Source organism: Canis lupus, chromosome 16 (assembly GCF_003254725.2).
Source record: "Canis lupus dingo isolate Sandy chromosome 16, ASM325472v2, whole genome shotgun sequence".
Taxonomy (NCBI): Eukaryota; Metazoa; Chordata; class Mammalia; order Carnivora; family Canidae; genus Canis; species Canis lupus.
In genome coordinates, this window is record NC_064258.1 from 14201545 (window position 1) to 14215251 (window position 13707).

The window sequence follows — 13707 nt, forward strand, 5'->3', positions numbered from 1 at the left end:
TGGAGCTACAGAGGTTAGATTCAAATCTTAGCTCCAACACAAGCTGCGGGCAAATCATGGAAGCCCTCTGAGCCCGATTTCTACATCTATCAACCAGCAAGTCTAAATCTTACAGAGTGACTGAAATGATGGATGAAATCACAGGGATTTCTCAACTCATCTACTGAGGCAGGTTGGGTGCCTAATCATGATCGTTTCTGCTCCCTTCTTTCCAATTCCTTTCGCTTTGTCCTCTTGGGGTCCTATAAATCACTAGTAATTTTGCTCTATAGTGAGAAACAAACTTCTACTGTTATGGAAATGAAGAGGACTGGAGGTAGTGAGGAGGGAACATGTATGCTTCATTATGTTCTACGGAAAATAACCATGTGGTCAGCATCTATCCTGATGACTCTTGTGAAAAGAACTCTAAAAGTCTTAGGAAGCCTAAACTAATTGTAAAGATATGTAGCTCCAGGGGCAAAGAATCAAAGTGGACATACAAGTCACTTGGGAGGTAGAGGAGAAGATAGAAGGGGGAGCTGGTGAGAGAGGGCAGGATTTGGAAGCATCTAATGACAGTGATGTCTCCTGAAGGGAACATGTGCATTGGAATAGAAATGGTCCCTTCAGAAAAAAGTATTTAGATTCTAGAACTACTGAAAACATAGATGATCTTAAGGCTTGAACAACACAAAATTTTAGAAGAAAGTAACTTGAATTTTATTTTTCAAAGCATCATTTTATTTTTTATTTTTACTTTTTTAAGACTTATTTATTTTAGAGACAGAGAGCATCTGCAGGAGGGGCGGAGGGAGAGGGAGAGGGAGAGAGAGAATCTCAAGAAGAGTCCCCAATGAGTGCAGAGCCCAACGTGGGGCTGATCTCATCACCCTGGGATCATGACCTAAGCCAAATCAGGAGTCGGACACGTAACTGACTGAGCCACCCAGGAGCACCACTGCGGTGCCTTTTCACAACAGTATAAACTTGATAGCCTATAAAGACTATTTACTTTTCTTTTCTTCAGGCCTCCCAGAGCCTTGTGGAGCTTTACAGGGGGGACTCCCAGAGGGCACTGCACAGAGGCCGGGGTTGGACACAGGGACTTGCATTATGGTGACAACCGGGCCCCTTACTTGCATGCACATGCTTTCTCTCTCTCCATAAATAAATAAATAAATAAATAAATCCAAAAAAGGCACTGGATTGGAGTCTAATTCTAATCTCTAACTTAGCAGACATGTAAGTTTAACAAGTCAATGTTTATGAACCAACTTTCTTAATTTTTAAAATAAAATTAATAGCTGTCCTGTTCATCTCTCTATAGCAAGAACAAAACCAACAATGAAAGCTTTATAATTTTGAAACAGTAGAGTGCCCATTTTTTCAAGATTATATTGAAACATTTTCCAGAAGTCAAGAGAAAAGGGGGAGAAAAGAAGAAAAATGAATTCATTAATTTAAAGCCTTTGTGTAATAAAATTCGGTGCATATAAGCAACAAATCAAGACAGTAAAGACAGTCTATTGAAGGAGCACCAGGAAGGGAAGAGAGAAAAGGAAAAGGAAGGGAAGGAAAGGATGAGAGAAAGAACAGAAAGAACGAAAAATATTAGGAGTCAGGGGAAAGCTTATTGATTAGCTGTGGAGTTCAAAGATTTCTTGGATGAAGCCTAAGCCAACTTTTCCATGGTAAATGGGATTAATTAGCAAAGAAGATTTGGAACATCCTGGCAAAACAAAGGGAGGATCTGAACAAAGACATGCAAATTAAGTTGTATTATCTAAGGGAACCCGCAAAGAGCTGTATATTATCCTCCCTGAGGTGGAGAGTGGTCTCAGGTAAGGTGCTGCAGAGTCAGAGGAATCCCCCACCCAGTGAGCACCTCTTCCGTCTAGATAAGGCACTTGGAGTTTATCCTGCAGGTGGTGAGAAACCACTGCAGAGGCAAAAGTAAAGCAGGGAAGCATATAAATGTCAACCATGCCAGTTCAATCCCACCCTTCTCCTCCCGGAAAGAGAGTTATGACCTGTTCCCTGCTCACTTTCTCCAGATTGCCCATATTATAGCCTCTTTAAATGTCTACCCCAACATTCACAAGCACTGCTATGTTTGTTGGTTTCCAGCTGCCTTGTGGGTTAAAGTCTCCATGAACAGGTAGAGGATCATATAACAGAATCATAACCACAGATAATTTCCAATTGTACTGGAGACGGAAAGCGGGGATATTTATTTTTAAGTCAAGCAATACACCCAAGGGTTGCTATTATGCAAACATTATTAGGCTCAAGGCTCACTTCTTTCTCTTGATTAATGTCCTTCCCCATGAACACTGTTGTTTAAGATTTCCTCTGCATAAAGGGAGCGTGAACCTATTAGTATTCAACTCCAGAAAATAACCTTCTGGAAGATCAAGCTTTAAAAACAAATAATGAGTTGTTATGATTATAGTATTATTCTTTATTATTTCTTGAGCTCCAAGCTTGCCTTCCCGCCTTTTCCAAAACTCTTTCCAACTGGGGAAATCATGCTCCCAAATGCAAAGAAAGGAAGTCAAATTGCTGATGGGATGTAAATGAGTAGATGGATAGTAAGTTTCCTGGACAATTAAATCACAGAAACTTGTGTAGTTAGGCAGGAAACTAAGGGAGTAGAGAACTGAGAAGCTGGTCATTTTTAGAGCTTAGAAGTGGAATCATTAATTTGTATGAAATGGTTGATTTTTCCTTCAATGCTATGCCTTCCATTAAACTGCTATCCAGTAAATATCCTGGAGCTGAGAAGTCAGGACTGCCAGGAAGGAATCACTATCTTCCTTCTTCTTCTCTTTTTTTTTTTTTTTTAAAGATTTTATTTATTTATTCATGAGAGACACACACACAGAGAGAGAAAGGCAGAGACACAGGCAGAGGGAGAAGCAGGCTCCATTCCATGCAGGGAGCCCCATCCCGGGTCTCGATCCCGGTCTCCAGGACCATACCCTGGGCTGAAGGCAGTGCTAAACTGCTGAGCCACCCAGGCTGCCCACTATCTTCCTTCTTGTCTCTCTCTTTGGCTTCGATTCCCAACAGTCTGGATATCCTCAGGAATCATGCATGAAGGAATAATGGCTACCCACTGGAATTAGGATAGGGACCAAAGAATCCACTGGGGGCACTGGCTGGCCTCCTGCTCCTGTGCCAGGCCCTGTTGGAGCTTTTGGGGATACTTCTGGACAAAACAAACTCTATCCTCTCAGGGAACTGGCTTTTGGCAAGAAGTCCAAACTACGAAGGGATACATCATAACTGAGTCAAGAACCAGACTGCCGGTTAGCACCATGAACTAGCTATAACCTTGCACAAGTTTACTAAACTTCAGTTCTCTTGTTAGAATAATGAAGATAAAGTCAGTTCCTTTGGGACTCTGCCTTTTAAATAAGCTCAAGGACCAGAGGATTTATTATGGTCTCCTGCATAGAACACTACGGAATACTAATGTTTTTGACCTCACTACACAGAAAAAGAACCATTTTTCACCTATGAAATGAGGTTAGATTAAGGCCAATTACAGCTGTAGAGTTTGGCATATGACTACTTCCAAAGGTATAGTTTAAGGTTGCAGTTTTTGCTATGCCATCAAAAATATTTAATATAAAGTCTACAAGACTTGGCAAAGCCACATATCTGAGTTCTCAATAAATCAGCTGAAATAACTACATCATATAGTCTCAACTCTGAACACTTATGTCTATTTAAAAAGTTTAATCTTTCATGCTGCTTCTCAGTCCTTAAATTAATATTCTATTTCCAAATTGCTTGTCACCTACTAATGACAGCAGCTGCTTAAATCTTTTTTAAAAAATTGTGGAAGAAAAAAATTAAAAGTACAAACAACCACCATAGAACAAAGAGTAGCTTGTAGAGCCCTGAGGTAGTGGGAGAAATCAGCTGATGCATAAATATATACCTGGCATAAATATATCACTGGCTTTGCCAAGTTCTGCATACTTTTTACCCCGAAATATTTCATCCACAAAGCAAGAAGCATATGCGAGAACCATTCCTTCAGCAGTGGTCATGTTCTATATTCCAGAGCTATTTGGGGCCCTAGCCTAAACTTCTCATTTCATAGATGAGAAAAATGGGCTTGAGAAGTAACTGGACTTTTGCAAGATCACACAGAAGGTCACACAGGTAGTTAGCAACCCAGATGACAGAGACTCTTATTTATTTATTTTTTTTTATAGTTTCTTTAATGTTATTGTATCTGACCCCTATGTGAGAAGTCCTTCCACCATGCCATTTCCTCTTGAACTAGGATCAAGGTGGGCAAAAACTAAAGCAAATAACCCCTAATAAAAATTTCATGAATGCATCACATACAAAATGAAGTCAGTTTATCCTTTATGATCCAACTCTTTTTATGCTGACAGAGCCACTGAATAGAGAGGGCATGCAGGGCAGATATTGTGTTCACAGTCCTGTTAGTCTGATCATGATGGGCATCTTCCTACTTCCCCTTTATTCAAAGTTACTTATTGCATAGTCACAGATAGCTTGCATTGTCAGGTGCCCAAGAGCCTACTTCTTTCAGATACATATTTCTGCAGACCTTTTCCCATATTTTCCTTATCAGAAGCATTCTGTCCAATTTTTCTACTTTGTAAGCAGTCATGGGACATGAGCAACAGACCGTGAAGGCTTAGCTCCCCAAAATGGAATCTAGTATCATCATCAGATACAGCAAAGGTAACTAACACTCACTTAATGAATGGTATGGATAACTACTGTGAATTATGCTAATGAGGCATAAATGAGAAGCAGCTCATGAAAATGACTGTAATTAGTATTATTTTACATAGTCATACTCAACAAGATGAGGTGAGAGAACGGAGGAATTTGGTATCTCGAAAGACTCCTACATTTTAATATAAGTCTAGGGGAGGTTTTGACAACTGATAATAAGCTATGTGCCAAGTTATTTGTTAATAATTAAAATACTGGGGTTTTTAAATATATTGGAACAATTTCAAGATTATTCTTACAATGGTGCAAAATCTGTATCAGCTCTTTGTTATATAGTAACACAGAGCCGCATCATCCCAAAACACAGTGGCTTCAAACAAAACTATTATTTGTTTTGCTTAAAAATCTGCAACTTGGGCCATATTCAGCCATTAAGTTTGTCTCCCCTCCACCTGGCATCAGGTAGGGCAGCTCCATTGAGAGCTCAAAGATCCACTTTCAGGATGGTTACACATGACAGGTAAACTGGGTGCTGGCTCCAGCTGCTTTAGATCCTCAAGCATGACACTCCAGCTGCTTGGGCTTCCCCCTGAAATGGTGGCTGGGTTTCAAAAGCAACCATCCCAAGAAAGCCTCATGGAAGTCACCTTGCCTTGGAAATCATGTAGTGTCACTTCTGCTGCTACAGTCTTAAGTCTGCCCATATTTAAGAAGACACAGACCCCCACATCTCAATGAAAAGAATGTCAAAGTCATACGGCAAGAATAATGTGTGGGATGGGGAGATAATGCTGTGAATGTTTTTGGAAAATTCGGTCACATCATACGCTAGCATTGTGACAGGCCTTGATTAAGAGGGCTGACACTGACTTTTGGTTAGCATTGGGAAATGACCTTGAACCATAGCCTTTGCTACCTGTGTCATCTATAGTAGTGTGTTTTGCATACAACGTCATCTGTTTTAGGTCATGAATATCTCAGCAGAAAAATACAAAATGCTGCCAGCTGCTTATCTGAAGGATCAGCTTTTTGAAGCAGGAGGAAGAAAGGCAAGTAGAAGACACTGCAGACAAGTGTTTGTTGAGTTGAATTAAGAAGTCTATCTAAGGTAAGCTTTACCCTGAAATTCTCTTTAATAACCAGATGTAAAAAAAAACAAAAAACAAAAAACAAAAAAACCCACCATCTCTCCTCTTTTTCCTCCTCCAGTCAAGCAAGGACTCACTCACCAAACTAGTCCCATATCCCTCACACCTGGCCTACCGGCTTCTCCTCCATTGCTGAGATACAGGGCAGAGGGCTCAGAGCACACATCTCCAGGATCTCCTCATCAATGGGATTACTCCATCAGCACATCTGAAGGCCATTAAATGCTACAATGGTCTAATATTCACCCACCACCTGTGCCAATGGCACTCAGAGTGTGTAACCATAGATGGGAGACTTAAATAGGTTTTGTTTCTCTCTAATGACAGAGTTAATCCTCAAATTGAATTAGTCCCTGCTAATTGAATGCATGAATGCATATGGGTTCTTTCCATCTGCTGCTGAGATCCTTTTGAAGCTACTATTGGCATGGAAGGAGTTTCCTGTTTGGAGAAAAAACAAACAGCCCCCTATCCAGTGTTCCCTCCTGGCAGAAAACTTCTACCTTGCTGCCAGAGGACGGGACGTGTTCCCTTCAGAAGTGGTTGGTTCCATTTCTCTTATTTCCCCCCTGGAATTAGCTATAAACAGTGAGGAGACCAGATGTCTCTCCCAAACACCCCATTTGTTTACCTGGGGTTGCAAAACTGTTCTCTGGTTGTTTCACATGTGTAAGCCCCATCTCTGCACTTAAGCCAAAAGCACAGGGGCTATGTTTTAACTGTTTTTTTTTTTTTCTCTTTGTTTTATCTACATTCCCTCTTTCAATAAAAGCTCTAGTACTAGAACTATATGAAGTGCTTAAGAAACACTTGGTTGATACTGTGGTCTGGTGATACAGTGAGCTATCATTCAATCTTCTTCCAACCCCCCTGAATCATGGAAGGCATTTTAAGGAATGGAAGCAAGCCCACTTTACTGGCCCCTGCTACACCTGGCAGTCAATTTTAGAGTTAAAAATATGTTCTTATCTTCTCAGGCATCTAATAGCGTTTATTAGATGCCATGAAACAACATCATAAGTATCTCAATGAACCAGGAATATTTATATTATGGGTCAAATCAGAGCCCTATGCTAAGCAATAGTTATTTCCTAGAACATCACTGGTAAGGTTTGGACTGGTGTAAAGAGAAATTTCATGGGTTAATTTGCTTTGAGCATTGGGCTAGAGAAGCCAAGTTCACAGGTCTTCCCCAGTCACGGTTTCAGACAGCTGTGTAAAATATGTGCCAATAGTCACAGGAGGGATGAGGCAGGTTCTTGAAAGTGCCTTCCTGAGAATCTATTAAACTCAAAATTAATATGTTCTCTAGTGATGATATATTAATCTTTGGATGTAGTCACCAACAGTTTTAAAAACATATAACATCACCTTCTAAAGTAATATCCAACCATTCCCTTAAAACTGGAAAAATATAAATTCTTTTTTACAGAATCCCATCAACTATTTTTGTTCAACAACTGTTAAGTCTCTACCAACAGGGAAGATTTTTTCATATATGTAAAGGGTTTTAAGCTGGTTACACCTTACTCAATTCATATTCGTGAACCCCATATAACCAGAGTCCACAATAACACTCTTTCTCCTTCACATTTGGATAAAGTGGTACATATTAAGATTCTTAGTAGGGGATCCCTGGGTGGCTCAGTGGTTTCGCGCCTGCCTTTGGCCCAGGGCGTGATCCTGGAGTCCCGGGATTGAATCCCGCGTCGGGCTCCCAGCATGGAGCCTGCTTCTCCCTCTGCCTGTGTCTCTGCCTCTCTCACGCGCTCTCTCTCTCTCTCTCTCCCTGTGTCTATCATAAATAAATAAAAAATAAATCTTTAAAAAAATAATAAAATTCTTAGTATATTAGAACCAATTTAGTGCTGTGAGAGATTTAAAAAAATTCTAGCACCCTCCAAAAGTCCTCTGCCTCTACAACCCCGAGAGAATTTAACTCAGGTTGATGAACTTTATTTTTGATTTCCCAGCATTATAGATGATAGAGCTATAATCCTGAGAGGCTAAGAGAAATGGAAGAACAAATAAGCAAAGTCCTCATTTGCCTCACAGGTGGGAGGAAGGTGCCAAGTACAAGTGGTGCTGGGGCTGAACTTGGTTCCTAATGACTCTCACCAAGGACCTTGGAGATTGCATCAGGGCCTTGGCTTCATCCCGCCTCTCAACATCAGGCCACCTTTCTCCTGTGATAGGTCTCCTTGAATTCATCTGATATATTGTAGCTGTGTCCTTCAGGACCTCTAAAAGGAACTTAGGTGGAATAGCTGCGCTCATATTTCATTCCATGATAGCCGCGAGCAGGTCTGACGTGGCCTGAAAGTGATGGATGGTTATTGGTTTTAACCAAACATCAAGACGGCATATGGGAAATGGTGTTTAAGGCCAGGATCCAAGTACAAATGAATGCGCTCTGGGGCTCAAAAAGATGACGGGTTTATAGGTCATCTGGTCATCGGAATGCACAGTAAGTAGCTTATCACTGTCTAGCAGCACACTGACCACTCTGTACGATGAAGGCCTTTTGAACTTAAAGGAAGAACAGGTTGAGCCCAAACACTCCTCCCTAGAACACAAGTAAAACCAGGGAGGGGTTAACATTGCAAAAGTCACTTTCAGGGACATCCAGCAGCAAAATGCACATATAGCAAAAGTGTCCAACTTTTTTTAAAAAAAGATAGTTTCTAGAACCTGCTCTCATGTATACTTGTAAATACAATTTGTACCTCTAATCAAGTTATAATAAAATGCTAATTTTGAACCTTCCCTGAATTAGCATAAGACAGATATGAACCAAAAGCACAGAAAACTTAAGCATTTTATTTCAGAGAAATGAACAGTAAACTTCAACTTTCACTTTGACATTATGCTAAGTTGACTGAAGCCATATCACACCTTAAAAGCAAGAATTCTAAAGTAAATGGTTAGTCTGGAAGCTTCCGAGGAAGATACAAAATAGAACAGGCTTCAGTGCATGAGCACATCTTCAATATTTACTCAAGAGCAGATTTTACCATCTAGTTGCCATGAAGAGAAATAAAAACTAAACCTTCGCTCTTCTTAAGAACTCATGTATTCTCAAGAAAGAGAGTCATCCATAAAGTAACACATGTATAATTACATATCTACTCATAGCCCCCTGACTGCTAAGGAAACAGAGTGGCATATGGAATGATTTCCTGGGAAAGTCATAAGAAATTGTCCAAAAAGGGAAGATCTGCCCTAGTAAAAAATAAGTAAGGGTGGAGGGTTTTCCCTGAAGAAGACTAGCTGGCATGGAGGCATGACGGAACAAGTGATAAATGGGTTCACTTGACTGAGTAGCATGTCTAGAATGGGAGTAGAGAGAAAAGAGGCAGGAAGGGGGTATGGAGGGCATCTGGAGAGAACAGCTTCCAAGACACAGTCATGTGAGGCCAAAAACTTTTTTTTTTTTTAACATCACTGAAAAATCACTCACCAACTCCCTTTTCAGAATACAACTTTGACCAAGACTATCACTGTCTTCCTCAAATATAAAAGGAGCTTATAGAGAACAATTGCTGGGCAATCGGATGCCCAAAGAACATCTTGGGGTAAGCCCTGCTTTCTGAGAATGAGCCCACAGAGTTAGGGAAGATATGAGGCCCAAAGAGGCACATGGTCAGAGAAATAGAACAAGCAGCTACACAAACAATATGGTTTCAACATGGTCTTCTGTGGTCTTATAAAACACTACTTCTTTTGTTTTTTGTTTTTTGTTTTTTGTTTTTTGTTTTTTGTTTTTGCAATGGCTGAAATAATTGCCTTTACTTGGTTAAGCACAAGATGGGATGGAAATGTCACCAGACTGCACAAAATTGAATGGGTCCTGGCTGATTACAAATCCCTTTTCCAATAAGCACTAGGGCATCGTTTTGTCAAGAGAGAGGCTGCGAGCTGAATAATTAAATAGTAATGTAGTTTGTTACCTTGTTAAAGAAAGCTATCAGTGTGAAATCTGCCCGAAGCATTTATGCACTTGCAAAGTTGATTTTCTTTCTTTTCAGAAGGTGAGTACCTGGTGAGGTTTGGAAACAGCAGTGCTGTTTTGTCATCAGCAGCAGAAATATTAAGAGACTGGCACTCATCTGCAGGAATCCATATGCCTGCTCCTTAGAAAGCAGAGCTTGGATGTCTCCCAAATACTCTTCCGAAACTGAAGGTGACATTTTGGGGTTCATCTCATGTATCTCATTGCTCAGGAGTCTTCCCTGGCTCAGAGGCCTGAGTATGTATGTATGTATGTATGTATGTATGTATTTATTTATTCATGAGAGACACACACAGAGAGAGGCAGAGACACAGGCAGAAGGAGAAGCAGGCTCCATGCTGGGAGCCCGATGTGGGACTCGATCCCGGGACCCCGGGATCACGCCCTGGGCCAAAGGCAGATGCTTAACCACTGAGCCACCCAGGAATCCCAAGGCTTGAGTTTAGAGGACAGGAAAAGGCTTAGATGGTGCCAGGTCAGCTTGTTCTCTGCAGAGACTAAGGTCTAAGGGGAAATGATCTGCCTTAGATTCCACACCCCCTACACCCCACACCCTAGCAGAAAGCAGAGCCGGGGCTGGGGTCAGTCCTCCTTACTCTGAAATAATGGTCTTGTCCTTGCCCTATACAACCATCCACATTCAAGTGGCCACTGCCCAGCACAATATGAGTCACTCTCTGCCCACTGGGCTGTAACCTGAAGGATGTTTAGTTCCAGGAAAGTTAGAATACAACATGCCTGAATAACATCCCAAGTCCAGGCAAATACAATGGGATGGGTCTATTTATAGAAAAAGATTCTCCCATTTTGTTTTTTGACTCTGGTAGCTTCTCTTGCTCTCTTTGGCACATCTACTCTCTTGCTCTGTCCCTTCCTTTTGTGAGTATTTGCAGGCAAACTATGCGCTAGGCAGAGAGCTAAATACTACCTAAGTTAATACTCTGATACAACTGCTGGACAGGTACTGTGACTGTCATCACCCCCATTTAAGTATGACAGACTGAGGCTTAGTGAGGCTAAGTCACTTTGCATGAGGCCACATGGCTTATATGTGGCAAAGCTAGGATGGAAACCTAGCATGTGGAAGAGTGACTTGCAAGACAGCTCTACACTCCTCCATTATTTGGCTGCACAGAGCATCAGACAGTACTAGGGTGCCATTAGGTGGTGAAACGAGGTCCTCTCTTCCCTTCATCTCCCTGGTCAGCCACGAGGAGTGCAGCTGTCATGCCTCCATGCCTTAGAATTCCCCGGCTCTGAAGAGGGAGGCTACAGAAAGAAATGTAGCAGTGCTGGGAGAAGGAAATGCAGTAGTAATGAACTGCTTATGGGCACCACGTGCAGTCATGGTGACCGGAAGAAGACATACCGCGTGCAGCTAAGACAGTCATGACCTGACACGTAGAGCACCCGGGGTGGACCCAGAAAATGAGGACTGACACAGAAGGCTGCTGAAATGAGGCAGCATTTCGTTGACTTCATTAGCTTGAAAGCGAGCTGGACTGATGGCTATTTCCAAGCTCTAAGGCTGGCATAGACAGCCTGCACAAACAAAAATTCACACAGAAAAAAAATGCTTCCAAGTGGAACATGCCAGGATGGAATGTACTGTAAAATATCCAGGGCTCATCTTCCAACTGAAAAAGTGATGAGGCATTCTAGTATTTTGCAACTGGTAAGCATGATAAGAGACGCTTGGGCCAAGACCATAATTCAGGGAAAGCAGTGCCCACACCCACATAGTTCTTTGCAGGAGGAAGGCATCAAAAGAACAAATCAGCTTTCGGTGGAGCTCCCTGGGGAAAAAATATTCACTGGATACTGAGGTTTCTCTTGTCAAGTAGACAACAGACAAATGGAGTGTTGATGACCTTCATCTAAGGGTCCTACTGTACTTGTCAGCATACCTGTCTAGCCCCTTGGTGATATGAGTTCATACCATAGCTCAGCTCCTATCATTTCATGCACTAGAAAGCTTAAGTAAACACAGTAAACTTTAAAAAGTAAGCACAATTCCATTCTTCATTTCTGCTCTTATCGATGACTACAAGGGACCAGGTCATACACCTCCCCTGTCCTTTCGCACATTCACCTGGTGGAGAAGTAACTGATTTGCAGGCATAAAATCTGTGATAGTTTCATCTGTTGCCAGAGGAACAGTGACACATAACCTTATTTGCTGACCTCTTCTGACCCATCCACTTACTTACATGCAAACCAGGGGGTTAATGTTCTCCCCTCCTCTCCCCTTTCTTGTCACTTTCTTATTTTGCAATGTTTTAAATACTTAGAATATTCTCTTGAGGCCAGATAAACTCAAGCCAAGTTGCAGGTGAATCTCAGTCAAGAGCACTCCTCCCCCTCAACATACACTCATCTCTAATAAGGCTTCAAAAGATAATTAGATGATGATCGCCAACAAAGCACTCCAAAGAAACCACAGGATCAAAGGATTATATGGTTACAATCAATAGTGAGATTTAAGATAGGGGGAGGAGAGAGGAGAGCAGGGTCAGGACACATAGAAAGTAATATAACCTGATTCTGGAAAGCCCAGGGTTTTTTGTTTTGTTTTGTTCGCTTGTACTGTTTTATTTTATTTTTTTAATCAGCAGTGATTGTCTGTTTTCCTACAAAATGTGAAAGAAGGCTAGCCAACTAAAAGCATGCCATCATTTTTATTCCTTTCCTTTTCACATAGTCTTTGGGGAGCACCCAGTGAGGCCACCATAAAAGGCCATTTTTTTCAGCACATTACCAACTGAATTTCATTGGAAAAGAACCAGGACTAACTTACCTTCTCCAACAGGGAACAATGTTAATGAGGCTACAATGGAATTCAAAGATGTGTATTGAAAGTTTCTGTTTGCCAACACCACATACTGCAGCAAATCTAACAGTGAGATTTGTATAGAGAAAATCAATTCTGTGCCAGGGCACAGCATAGAATGGGGCAACATCTCTATTCACTGGGTTCATAGTCAAATAAGAAGGGCAACACCACCCATGGGGAAACATTTTTGGAATACACTCAAAAAAACAGTAAATGAATAGGGAAGGAGAAATTGTGGGCATTTGAGTTGTCAGGAAAATTCATCATTGTTTGTCCTTCGAATCTATGGAGGTGGTTCCAACACATGGGAATTAATGAGTGCCAAGGAGGGATTTGAATGAATGACAATGAAGGTGGTCTGCCAGAGAGATGGTAGGAGGTGATATAAACCATATGGCTGGGTGAATATAAAGGAGATGAACATGGAGAGAGGCCCACAAGCAGAGGAGTAAAAATAATTCAATAAAGCCATATGAGCTAAACCAGGGTAAGAAGGGGCCTCAAAAGTGAGCACTAAAATGTTTGAATCTAATTAAAAAGCCAATGGGGGATTCCATAGTCAGAAATAGAATATGGGGCAAAAAAGAACACTCCAGCAACTTTGCATTAGCTAGCCCAAAGTCATTGCAGAGTGGCATACTGTGATGGCCAACACTGAAGACTCTTCCCAGTTGAGGCAATTAAGAGCTGTGAGGTTTCCAGCTGTATCATCAGCTGAGTTTACTTTACTCATCACATTTTGCTAATAAGCAGCTTATAGAAAATAAAAGGGAAAATACCAGATTTTCTTAATATATACTACCATTTTGGTCATAATATTGTCTTCCGGTTGTGATATCTCCTTAAGGAAATAGCTACCTTTCGAGAATTCTTCCTTTTGAAAAATGGATGCTATTGACAGGAAATTGTTTCCTTGATTAGCTTCCTTGATTGAAGAAACTGTTTCCCTGATCATGGAAGTATGAAGATAGGAGATCAAGAACACATCTTTGAATTATCCTGTG

General features: G+C 41.2%; 1 protein-coding gene across 1 annotated transcript in view; it reads right to left on the bottom strand.

Moving 5' to 3' along the window:
- Window positions 1-13707, bottom strand: part of DGKI (diacylglycerol kinase iota) — a 428861-nt gene that overhangs the window by 30511 nt on the left and 384643 nt on the right.